Source organism: Myotis nattereri, assembly GCF_964212035.1.
Source record: "Myotis nattereri genome assembly, chromosome: 3".
NCBI classification, from domain to species: Eukaryota; Metazoa; Chordata; class Mammalia; order Chiroptera; family Vespertilionidae; genus Myotis; species Myotis nattereri.
Window position 1 is genome coordinate 49,136,802 of NC_138077.1, and position 12,917 is coordinate 49,149,718.

Below are 12,917 nucleotides of genomic sequence, written 5' to 3' on the forward strand. Positions count from 1 at the left end.
TTTTAAATAGCTTTTTAAGCAAAACCAAAAAGAACAAATTTATTTTTATTTGTGCAAAAACATAATATGGTTTGAATACTCTCTTCTAGCTTTTTAAATAGTGAGATAGAATGAACTTGTGGGAAAAGACTGGGTACGAAATTAAGATCTGTATTTGAAATCTGGCTCTGCTACTACTTCTAGCTGTGTGATCTCATAAAGTCACTCAGTTTATCGAGCCTCAGTTTCTTTATCCATCAAATGGGGACCTGCTGGTGAGACAAATGAGCTAATAATGATCTAACACATTAGCATACTACCTTTAGGACTTGACACTGTTTTTGCAATTTGTCTATGTGAAGTTGCATATAGAGATAGTAGGAAACGGGAATGGAGAAAAGTTTCAGACAGAGGCAGGGGAATGTTTTGGTTAAAAGGAAATTAAAATACTAGACAACAAGAGCAAGCTAAGAATGATCACAACGTCTGCATTTATAGCCCACATGTTGCAGTTCAGTATTTTTAGGTTTGTTAGTGACAGCTTCCCAGTATAGCAATGTTAATTATGAAGTAGCTGTCAGTTCCACTGACACAGCGCTGTTCACCTGACGGAGCTGAAACTGCTCACCATTTCCATACATGATCCTTTAATTTAAGGGTCCAAAACATACAACAATAAATCAGTTTTGGTTTCTGATTATAATCTCCCAAAATCTTAGTTTGAAATACCCTAGTGATTTTTTTAAAAAACAAATCTTAGTACAATGATATTCCAACATATGGTTTGTAATTATCTGAGCTGGACAAAAACTTCAGGAAGATGTGATGGCTGTAAGGCTGAATGCACGATATTAAATGTATACTTAAATTTTCCAGAGCCCCAACTCCCATTTTTTACTAAAATGCCATGATCAAATCAATAGGCATAATAAATACGAAGAGAAAGAATAGGAGGAGGAAACAGAGAGAGAGGTTGAAAAGAGGCTTGGGGAAATGTTCAGTGGAAAATCTGTAGAAATGATGTAAGAGAAAGCAAAGGCAGGGATTGGAGTAAGGGGTGTATAACTGAGACTATAAAAACTCAGAGAGAAAACTCACCATCAGGGCTGAGTTTGGGAGAAACTGCACAGACAGGACTCTAAAGTTAGAATCTCCTGACTTTTCACAAGGTAAGTTAAACATAAAAGCTGATAAAATGTTAAGGTTTTTCTCCTTTTAGCTATTTTAAAATTTTACATCCTTTTAAATGTTTTGGTTATATTTTGATTTTGTTAAAATTAGAAATGTTTTTTGGGGGGTAATATTTTCATCTCTAAAATGAGTAAAAAATCTAAGATAATTTTGTAAAGCAAACTTCAGGTGGAGTTAACTGTTTGCTCAGACATTTCACATTTATTACATGATTTTTTGGGCGTTTATATTCTATTTCAAGACAAAGAGAAAGGGAACTCAAAATGTTGTTTCTATATGTATGTTAATAGCATTAGTTTGCTTCCATAAAATATGTCCAGTGTTAGGAAATATCTTAATGTATAAGAGAGAACTGTTTATAAAAATAGGTAGAGAGGAAGATTTTTCTCTTATCTTTATTTCTATCAAAATTGGAGTCAAAGAAACATCTCTAAATTAATTAAATTCTACATTCTTTAAACCTAAATTACCCTATGTTTTTCTTCTTATGAAACACAAATACGCAAGTATGGTATTAATAATAGTTTAGAGTAGACAGATCATGTTTATTCTTCAGTATTTGCTGAAGTGCTTTGGCTATTAAATGATTGAATTGAAAGTTAATCTGAAACATGTAGTTGAGTTCTGTTTAAGAACAAATTTAAAATTTTGTTTCAGGTTTTGTTCTGTAGGAACATTGTACATTCTATAAATGCAGTTTAGCAATGCAAACTACTGTTCCTTCAAATTACATTAATAGATTGTGTACATTTAGAAATGTGATTATTTGTTTCTGAGTTATTTTTCTAGAAATTAAATATGATTTATGATGATTTTAATGCCCCTATAAGCTGTGGATTTGATAGGATTATATTTAATTTCCTCCACAAAAACATCAGGCATTTTTTGTGTCTCCTCTTTACTTTGGCACTTAACCCTTCAGCAATCATAGAACTTGTGTTAAATAGAGATTCCAGTAGTTATGAATTCAAGTCTCCTCTTTGTAAGTTAATTGTACCATGGTTTCATTCAGTAAATTATTTAAGGTATTTAAGCTTCACATTTGCGTTCTCTTCCTCATTTCTCAGGGTTTTGAACTGATTCTTCTGTAACAAATCATAGAAAGAAGAGAAGTACATATGTTTAGTAGAGTTTGTTTGGGACATCAGGGGCCATAATTTCAATTTCTTGTTCAAATTCTTTCCATGATATTAACATTTGTATAGTAAAATTAGATTAATTGAGCTTGTCTTAAAGGAATAGAACTCAAAGCAAGCAATCCCAAAATATTACCCCAGCACTGTCACTATGCAGTTTTGCAAATTCAGACAAGCCTTAAGCATAGAGTGGGGCTCAATAATGGTCTGGGGAAGCCCCCATATCAGCATTTTTTCCTACAATATAGAATGAGCAGCCAGTATGGAAGGATCTTGGGGTTAAGCTTTAGACATCATCTAATTTAACCTCCTTGCCAATAGTTCATCTTTGATCCCTACCGACCAGACAACTATTGTTTAGATTCAATGGTGCTATGGGAGGAGCACAAGCTTTGCTTAGGAAACCATACTTCTAATCTCAGTTCTAACTTCACCAGCTTTCACCCAACCCCCTAGGGGTCCCTTTTCCATCAGTAAAAGTTCTCTCCTAGCCCTAGACATACCTCTCCCCAGGCCAGCTCCCAGGTGCTTGAAGATCTCTCAGAATAAAGGCATTTTATTTTTTGGCTGAGCCCTTATTTCCTTCCTCCAAATATTTCCCAGGGTACCTCTCTCCAGCAGCAGTTAGCATCACCTGCCAGTAATTGCCAGTTTCTTGGTTGACTTGAACTGGCTGTTGCCCAGCCTTACACTTTCTCCCTAAGGATGTCCCATCAGCTCCGCCCTCAGCACCAAGCACCTGCTCTCTCCTCTTCTTCACCCATTTTATATCTCCCCTTTATATCCTCTCCCTTGGGCAAGTTCATTGTCTTTGAACCTCACTCTTTTTATCTATTCAGGGTTTAAACTTGACAATTTCTAATGAGTACCCCCGTCCTTTCTAAAATTCTGTATTTCTAGGACACGTAAGTCTCTGAACATGTGAAAAAACACACTTTTAAAATATCATCCAGCCCACCACCGGCACCCTGGCTGCTGACCCACGAGTCATAGCTATGGCTTCCCGTGGACCTCTCCCGGGGCTTCTTGGGGCCCCATGTTGGTGGTCGCATTTCCCTGCAAGCTCTGACCTTCCATCCATGCCAGGTCTCTAAGAAGGTTGGAAAGTGATGTGCTCTCTTCCTTGACTTCCTTCGCAGCCCATCCCTTCCTAGCTGTTCCTTTTCTTTGTAAAGTGTAGTTTCTGTAGCAAGGTCCCTATTTCTCATAAGACTCATGGTGGCTCTGCTTTCCTGGCGCAATCCTGACTATGCTATACTCTCAGGATTACAGAAACTATGTAAAAACCATGATTTTTCACAACATAACGAGTGACTTTTAAAAAGTGAGATCAATAAAAACATAGTGTGCATTATAGAATAAAAATAAAGTTCATATAAAATTATATTAAAATTCAACTAAATATTCGCTTTTGTTTGTTAGAGCTTAAAGCATAATTATGTTTTGGGTGTAACTGAGATGTCTTCCCTTTGTTTCCTTCCCATAATGATATTGCCTATAGTTGTATGATAATATTTTCATAGAACAATTATGGCTGTAGTTAATGATGATGTGTAATATACTGCAATGTGAAATAGAGCAATTGCCACTTGTAAGTCTCTTTAGTGAAATTTCCTTCCCCTACTCAATATTATTTTCTATAAAAAATCTAATTTTTTTTACTTTACTATAATTCTAGATTCCAAAGACTCTTTGTTCCTTAAAATGAACATGGAAAACAAAGGTTTTCTTTTTTCATAAAAATATGTATTTTTTGAAAAGTTGTTATATTCAAAGGCAATATCAGGATGACAGCTATTATTTATTGAAAAACTACTTTGTGCCCATCACTTTGCCTATATTACTTATAATCCTTACAATAAACCTACAAAGCAAGTCTTTGCCCCATTTTCCCACTAAAGATATTAAACCAGAGAAGCTAAGTAACCCAGTCAGGAATCAGACCCAGGTCTCTGTACCTTAAGGACCACCCAACGTCTTTCTACCTATTCACTGTGTTGTACTGGAAAGTATCCATATATTACCTGAAGTTATTAAGCTAGAGTTTAAAAAAAAAAAGTTCTGTCAGTTCATTTATTAAAACAATATAATTAGAATATTTTCCATACAGATCGAACATGACTGTTATGAGGACAAAAGGAGATAGATGAGTACTTGCAAATGCTTTTGGTTTTAAGTTACATACAAAAATTGTGCTTGAAGGAAATGGAACATTCCAGGAAAACTGTGCTGTTAGAGGAGGAAATCCCTGGCAGGGCAATGATAGGGGCTTCTATCCCCACCAGGCTGTGAGCAACAGGGAGAGTGTCTTACTCGCTTTTATGCCCCTGGTATCTGATATAGTGTGTACCTAATAAGTGCATCCTGTTATTATTATAAAATGTATATTTTGTCCCTTCATTTACATTTTAAAGAGTTTTTAATTGATTATATTGGTTAGTTTAGTGTAATTAAAATATTTATTAATATTTAATTAAATATTATATATAAGTACAACGTGGGCAGAAGGGTGAAGGAGGTGATGACATTCCACATCATCCTGAGGTTTATTATGCCTTATTCAACTGCATTCATCCACTTATCCCTTTGAAAGCCTTTTCCTACCACATAAAAATTGCCTGCATATCAAATGGCCAAGCAGAATGTCATGTGCAGCTCTTCCAGCTTTTTCTGCCCATAGTTTTAAAGATTCATGTTTTTTTTCCCTTTATTTAACATTAGAATTAAACAATAAATGCCCTTACCAGGGTTGTATACAATCACACAAATTCTTTTCTATTTGTAGGTGACAATAATAATTCATGGATCTCAACATAAATTGATGTTTGATAAGGAGAAATCATAAACTGTACTGGGATAATTATTGGGGAATATTGATGCAAGTCCCTTTCATTAGAATGAGAATCTGCCAGGTGAAACATTAATTGACATACTGGGATTTTGGCATGAATTTTCTCACATATTGCTGTAGGAATAAAACTTGGGCAAATCTTCTCTAAGCTTTAGTTTCCATATCAATAAAACAGAAATGTTAATATCTGCCCTGCATTCCTGTTTACCACCATATAAGGCTGCTCTATGCATTTATTCAAAATAAGGTTGACTCTATACCAGGCATGCTGTTGGGTGCTAAGACACACTGGTGAATATGACATCATTCTTACCCTGAAAGAGTTGACATTGACAACTAAACACTTTACTAAACATGCATACCTGGGCTTTTGAATAATGAGATCTTCCTTTAAAGTGTCATTGTAGGTTTTCTGCCTTCTTAAATTTTTGCAACTAGAAGTATTATTGAAAATTCCAAATGGGGGGGAAAAAAACTCAAAATTTTACAATTTTGGAAGGCATAGTGTCTGTAAAAGAATGAAAATGGTACCAAAGAGAATAAAATCAGTTAACACATGTATCATAATAAATTATCATGTTCCTGATTTGTATCATTCAGGGAAAGTCATTTTAAAGCACAGGTGTCTTCCACATTAGGAACACCTCCTCCACAGACGTTCTACTCTATAAGCAATTTGTTTTGGAGATGGAAAAATGCTTTATACTCCAGTGTTTGAAAACGTAAATTGTTGTTCTGGCTCTTCTCCTAAATGACTTTGTGGCTTTGGAAAATTTCCTACTGGCAATTGAAGAGCAATGAGAAATGGAAAAGGACTCATTCCTGACATTTTAATTAAAACATAAAAACGGGAAATGTTAAATTTGTCAATGTCAATCTGCGCCTTCCTTTCAGGATCATCTCATCACATAAAGCAAGATGACCATCACACAATGTACAGAAAATAACAAATTTCACAAAGAGACTTTTATTTATTTTTAAAAATATACTTCTTTCTTGATTTCAGAGAGGAAGGGAGAAGGAGAGAGAGATAGAAACATCAATGATGAGAGAGAATCATTGATTGGCTGCCTCCTGCACACCCCCTACTGGGGATCGCGCCTGCAACCAAGGCATGTGCCTTTGGCCAGAATCTAACCTGGGACCCTTCAGTCTACAGGCTGACACTCTGTCCACTGAGCAAAGCCAGCTAGGGCAAGAGAATCCTATCTAATAAAAGAGAAACATGGTAATTAGCGTACGACCGCTACCTTTCCCATTGGCTCATCTGGGCAATATGCAAATTAACTGTCAGCCAAGATGGCAGCCGGCAGCCAGGCTGCTGGAAGCGAACATGAGGCTTGCTTGCTTCAGTGACTGAGGACTCCAACTTTCCCTGCCTGCCTTGCTGGCCTCTGAGCTTGCAGTTTGAAACATTGTAACAAATATAGAAGCTAAACAAAACCCCAGAAACCAGCTTTCAGCGAGCCGGGATCTCAGAGCTAGAGTTGATACAGATTTCGATTATAGAACACAAACAAACCAGATACCTGCTTTCAGCAGCGGAGGCCTAAGAGCTGGAGCCAGAGCTAAACCTGGCCCAGAATAAAAAAATAAAATAAAATAAAGAGCGGTTAGGAGCTTCAGTCAGCCTGAAAACAGTCCTCAGCCCCTCATCCAGGCTGGCCAGGCACCCCAGTGGGTGCCTAATCCAGGACACCCTTCAGGGCAAACCATCCAGCCCCCACCAATGCACCAGGCCTCTATCCTATATAGTAAAAGGGTAATATGCCTCCCAGAACTGGGATCAACGGAGCCGCGAGGCCTCCGGCACCAGAATCAGCATGACAGGGGGCAGCGCCCAAACCCCCTGATGGCCCTGCAACTCTGTGTGTGACAGGGGGCGGGGCCACAACCTCCCTATCCGCCCTGCTCTGTTTGTGACAGGGGAAGGCGCCCCAACCCCCTAATCAGCCCTGCTCTGTGCCTGATAGGGGGGAGCTCCCCAACCCCCTGATTGCCCTGCAGCTCTGTGTGTGACAGGCTGTGGCACCCCAACCCCCTGATCGGCCCTGATCTGTGTGTGACAGGGTGCTGCGCCCCAACCTCCCCCGCACTGGCCCTGCTCTGTGTGTGATGGGGTAGAGCCATAACCTCCCCATCGGCCCTGCCCTGAGTGTGACAGTGGCGGTGCCCCAACCCCCTGATCAGCCCTGCTCTGTGTGGTAGAGGGCGGCACCCCAAACCCCCACCCCCCACGGGCCCTGCTCTGTGTGTGATGGGGTAGAGCCATAACCTCCCCATTGGCCCTGCCCTGAGTGTGACAGGGGCTGGTGCCCCACTCCCCTATCGGCCCTACTCTGTGAGTGACAGGGGGGAGCTCCTCAATCCCCTGATCGGCCTTGCTCTGTGCGTGACATGGGGGAGCTCCCCAACCCCCTGATTGACCCTTCTCTGTGCATGACAGGGTACGGAGCCCCAACCCCGTGATGGGCCCTGCTCTGTGTGTGATAGGGTACGGAACCCTAACCCCCTGATCAGCCCTGCTCTGTGCCTGACAGGGGGTGGCGCCGCAACCTCCCCATCGACCCTGCCTTTAGTGTGACAAGGGGTGGTGCCCCAATCCCCCAATCAGCCCTACCCTGAGCGTGACTGAGGGTGGCATTGCAATCTCCCAATCCGCTCTGCTCTGTGCATCACAGGTGATGGCGCCCCAACTCTCCAATTGGCCCTGCTCTTTGCCCGACCAGGGGCTGCACCTAAGGATTGGGCCTGCCCTCTGCCACCCAGGAGCAGGCCTAAGCCAGCAGGTCGTTATCTCCCAAGGGGTCCCAGACTGCGATAGGGCACAGGCCGGGCTGAGGGACCCCCCCCTCCCCCCCGAGTGCACAAATTTTTGTGCACCGGGCCTCTAGTTTTAAATAAAGGTCTACACCCATGAGTATTTCTCAGATGTATTTTTGTCAGGCTGATATAGGTGATGTATATGGTCGTGACAGAGGCTACAAGTTGTAATTCAATTGCTCTTGGATGAAATCCTCAGTGATATTAAACTTCTTATTTGAGTTTATAAGGATCTAAAACTCATCCCCCACTTCTACCAGTAAAGTTCTAAGTGCCACAGCCACACTCAGTTCCCTTGTTGGTGGAGCCAGTTTCACTAAAGCTGTGGAATAGTAGCACCAATAAAGAAGAGCCCGCAAAATCCTCGCCTCTGCTTTCCAGTGAGTGTCTCAAGCACCTGGTTGCTCCGCTCATCAAAGGAAACTAGAAACAACTCTCTTTCACACCCTGTTTAAACATCATTCATTGAAATACCAAGACTGTCTGGATAATGTCAAGTTGTAATGCATCCTCTTGGTTGTTTAACATACGTTTTGCAGATTGTCTCAATAAAGGGCCCCCAATTCCCTCGATGGTTGTTGAGTATACACTTTATGTTCCCTGGAAGGAATTGGCTTCAAAGACCTGCCTTCAGCTCAGTAATAATGACTTTTACACCATGTCATTAATCTTTCCACATTACCTTAAAGTTTACAGAATGTTTTCATGCACAATTTAGAGTTCCCACTGAAAAGTTTTTACCTGTGATAAAATACGAAGAAAAATGATGAAGTGTTTTAATACAGATGGCGTATATCTTTATATATTTTAGTAAATACATTAAATATAAATTAAATATTTGTATTGCTCTTATTTGGAAAACCTAAGGCAAAGCCATAATAATTTATGCTATTTGTAAATTAATTATATAATTTTAAATGAACTATAATTAATTTAAATTTGGGGGATTCATAAAGTGAGTTTTATTAGACAATTTTGACAGCTTATGCACCTTGTTCAAGGTTACCAGCCCAATAAATAACACAGCAGGGATACATTCATATCCTTCAGCACAATTCTGAGTTTTTTCTTAACCATCACAGAGGTAATTTTCTTATATTGAATACCTACTCATTGACTGACTTTCATTTGTAAGCACTTATTAGTGCATCTAAAAAAGGATTTTTGAGTGAAATTGTGTAAAATATGAGTGTATATGTAATATTGTTGGTGATTTTAGATAGCTGAAAATTCCTTTTATTAAAAATTCCAATTTTGTATCAACTAATTTGTATGTCCATTAATACTATTATTTGTGATTATTGTGAAAAATTTTAAATGATCATTTTACCTTCATAGATTATTAACTCTAAATGCAGTAGAATAATAATTCAATAAAAATTTTAAAATTTTTAATATCAATTATGTGATTTTAAAATTTTATCTGATAATACATTAAATGTTATACTATCTTTTCTTTCTCTGAGGAATATGACAGCACATTATGAAGTCTGGCACCTCAGCTCCAACAAATTTTGTTTTGAAAGTGTGGGGGAATTGAGCAAAATGACTTAAGCATAATGACAAAAAATGTAAAAAAAACAAATAAACATTTGAAAATAAGTAGATATACCCTATTTCACTCATTCCGATGTATGTTTAACATTTCTGAAATTAGGATGCCTTATACTTGATAGCATGTCATAATTTAATTGGTAGCATTTCTTCTTTCTTAAAATACATTTATAAAATGGGATCGCTTAGCATAAATTATATCTTACAATGAATGATTTGGAGGTCCTCTTGTCGGGTAAAATATTCAAGAGGAACATATTTATGTCAAGACCTAGATGCAATATTATACACAGACACGGCTGACTTGAGGGACAATACAAAGGTTTTTCTAGCTAAATATTCACCTATTCTTATCATTACCTACAGTGTCTGCATTTAGAACAGAAAGGAGCCAGATTTACCCACAGACTCTAAAAAAAGCTAGAAGCAACTTTATAGGTCAGTTATTTTACTCAGCCTACAGAAGAAATTTAAACTTAAAATCATACAGTGATGTAGCCCCCAAGCCAATGCAATACCTGAGTCTCAGACATCTTAAGTCAGGTCTCTTTCTATGACCACAAGCCATACAGACTTTGTGTTAAGCATAGACCCTTTTGAGCCCTCTTTTAAAATAAAAAATTAGACTCTGTTTTCTATTATTCCTAATGCTTTTCTCTATATCAAAAAGGCCTGGGTGACTATAACTTATGGGACAGGGTAAAGGTTGTACTGAAGAGCATACTATTTTACAGATTTACTTAGGGTCCAAGCTGATTTGCCCCTTATAAAGAACATTTTTTAAAAATGTTTTTATTGATTTCAGAGAGGAAGTGAGAGGGGAAGAAAGATAGAAACATCAATGATGAGAATCATCATTGGGCTGCCTCCTGCATGCTCCCTACTGAAGTAATTTCCTTACATTGAATACCTTGTCATTGACTGAAAGCGTTCATTTTTGAAGTACTTAAAAGGGGGATTCAGCCCAAAATTGGGACATGGACCTGACCCGGAATCAAACCAGTGACCTCTTGGTGTATGGGTCAATGCTCAACCACTTAGTCACCGCTGGGCAAGACCACCATCATTTTCATAGTAAGAAGATTGTGGGCAGTGTTGTGGACAGGCATAGATTGTCATTGCCTAGTGTCTGAACTTGGGACCATTTATAGCATGTCCTATTATATCTCACTTATGCCTATGCTCTGTCAAAGTGGGAAGAGAAGATAAAAAGTAATTTAAATTACCTTTAAGTCCTTTACCATTAAGCCCTTTATTTTTTATTTTTGTTGAAAATAGGGGTGAATAGAGTATATTTTGAATATTTCCAATAAAATAATTCTAGAAGTTATCAAGATTCACTCCAAAACTTAGTCTTCTTATGAGTGTGCGGGTTAAATCTGCTATCTATAAGTCAGATACTATTGAATTTCCTTAATCAACTGAGTAATATGTTTTTTTCAACACTAGCCTTCAAAGGTAGATAGTTTAAAAGGTTTTAGTTAAGCCCTGGCCAGTGTGGCTCAGTTGGTTGAAGTGTCATCCCGTACACTGAAAGTTCTCTGGTTTGATTCCCAGTCAGGGCACATACCCAGGTTGAGGGAATAGGTGGCAGCTTATTGATGTTTCACTCTGACATCGATGTTCCTCTCTCTCTCTCTCTTCCTCTCTCTATAAAATCAATAAAAAGCATGTCCTCATGTGAAGCTTAAAAAAAGTTTTTAGTTAAAAAGTTCATTAGATCAGATCTGGCTAATATGCTTCTCTTTTTTATCTTAATTCTCTCTTACTCTAACACCTCCCTTCATCCCAGTTCTTTTGTTTTTAGATCAGTGATTCTCAATCTTTTCTTTTGCTACTGCAACTCACTGAACATATTTTTTTACAGTAACAATGGCTCACTGCAGAATTGATTCTCAATAATAAAAAAATCTTTCTTGCCCTAACCTTTTTGGCTCAGCGGATAGAGAGTCGGCCTGCGGACTGAAGGTTCCCAGGTTCCATTCCAGTCAAGGGCATGTACCTTGGTTGCGGGCACATACCCAGTAGGGGGCATGCAAGAGGCAGCTGATCGATGTTTCTCTCTCATTGATGTTTCTAACTCTCTATCCCTCTCCCCTCCTCTCTGTAAAAAAATCAATAAAATATATTAAAAAAAAATCTTTCTTCATTTTAACAGAATTCTAATGTAATGCTGTTTTAAATACAATGAAATCAATTCCTTTACTACTAAAATTCCAAAGACTTTATATGTCCATGCGCTATCAATGTTCTAAAGGAATATTCAGTATATGCTGTTTCCCAAACTTAAATGATCAAATTTCACACCTCACCCCCTTGTTCCCTCCTGTACCACTCCAGGCACACATTAGATGATCCCTTCAGGATACAATAAGTTCTTAAATGTGCAGAGTCTTTGACGCAAAGGTTAAGTTGTTACACAGTAAAGATGTTTGTTTATTCAGCAGTATTATCTAAAAAGTGAAAATGCATGCACATTAGAGACCAATTAGCTAAAAATTAATGAAGTACACTGCAGGAAGCCGCCCATTGTCTTCACTAGCAGAGAAGTGCAAACAAGGATCCCAGAATGCTGGTGAACCTTGAACCCATGGCAAGGGCCAGAGTTATGCACGGATTGTCTAGTCCTGACAATGGGGGCTCAAGCTATTTCCTGATCAAATACAGAGTAAATCCTTCTAATATTTACTGACCTTTAAGATAGTCTGTCTGCTACCACAATGACCTGCTTAAGGGCTTAATGTGTATCCAAAGTTGAATAAAAGGTTGGCGAGTCCTGGGCACCAGTGGAAGTCCTTCCCCTTGAGTTGGGCTTGCCCACCTGGCCCCCCAATATTTCCAAATTATCTCTTGTCTTGTCTCTTTCATTTGCTAGCAGCCCCTCCTCCAGATCCTGAACCCTGAACCATGCAGGACAGGGGGGAACATACACATTACACACTATATCTTAAGGCAGATCTCATGCCCACTGTCTCTTGAAGCTCCTCATACCCAAAGAAATATTCAAATATTACTCAAAAATTATTGGTGTACTGAAAAAATCGCAAACACTTCCACTTCGCTGTAGTCACACAATGAACATCCTATGAGTGTTTTTTCTGTGATCTGGGGTATACATGGGCAGAGCAGATTTTTAAATCATGGGCTATATTTATCCACTATCAACAAAATAGGGAAATGGAGCTGAACCTAGTCTTTTCCTTCCCTCCCTATAATTTCCTCTGTTTCTAATTTTGTAGCAATCAAGTTTCAACTAGTTAATCAAATGTCTTTTGTGTGGCAGGTGCCAGGGTGTTTGTTTTCATTAGTGTACCAAATGCCATATTTAGGAACTTGGCCTTTTGGTTAACTGGCTACAAGCATGGCTTTAAACCATTAAATGT

At 38.7% G+C, this 12,917-nt stretch overlaps 1 protein-coding gene across 1 annotated transcript in view; it reads left to right on the forward strand.

Moving 5' to 3' along the window:
* The first annotated feature begins 1,081 nt into the window (after nt 1–1,081).
* OSTN (osteocrin) overlaps nt 1,082–12,917 on the forward strand; it is a 47,663-nt gene continuing 35,827 nt past the window's right edge. The window contains exon 1 of the mRNA XM_081087033.1: nt 1,082–1,148. The gene's annotated coding sequence lies outside the window, so the exon portion shown is untranslated. The remainder of the gene's footprint in view (nt 1,149–12,917) is intronic.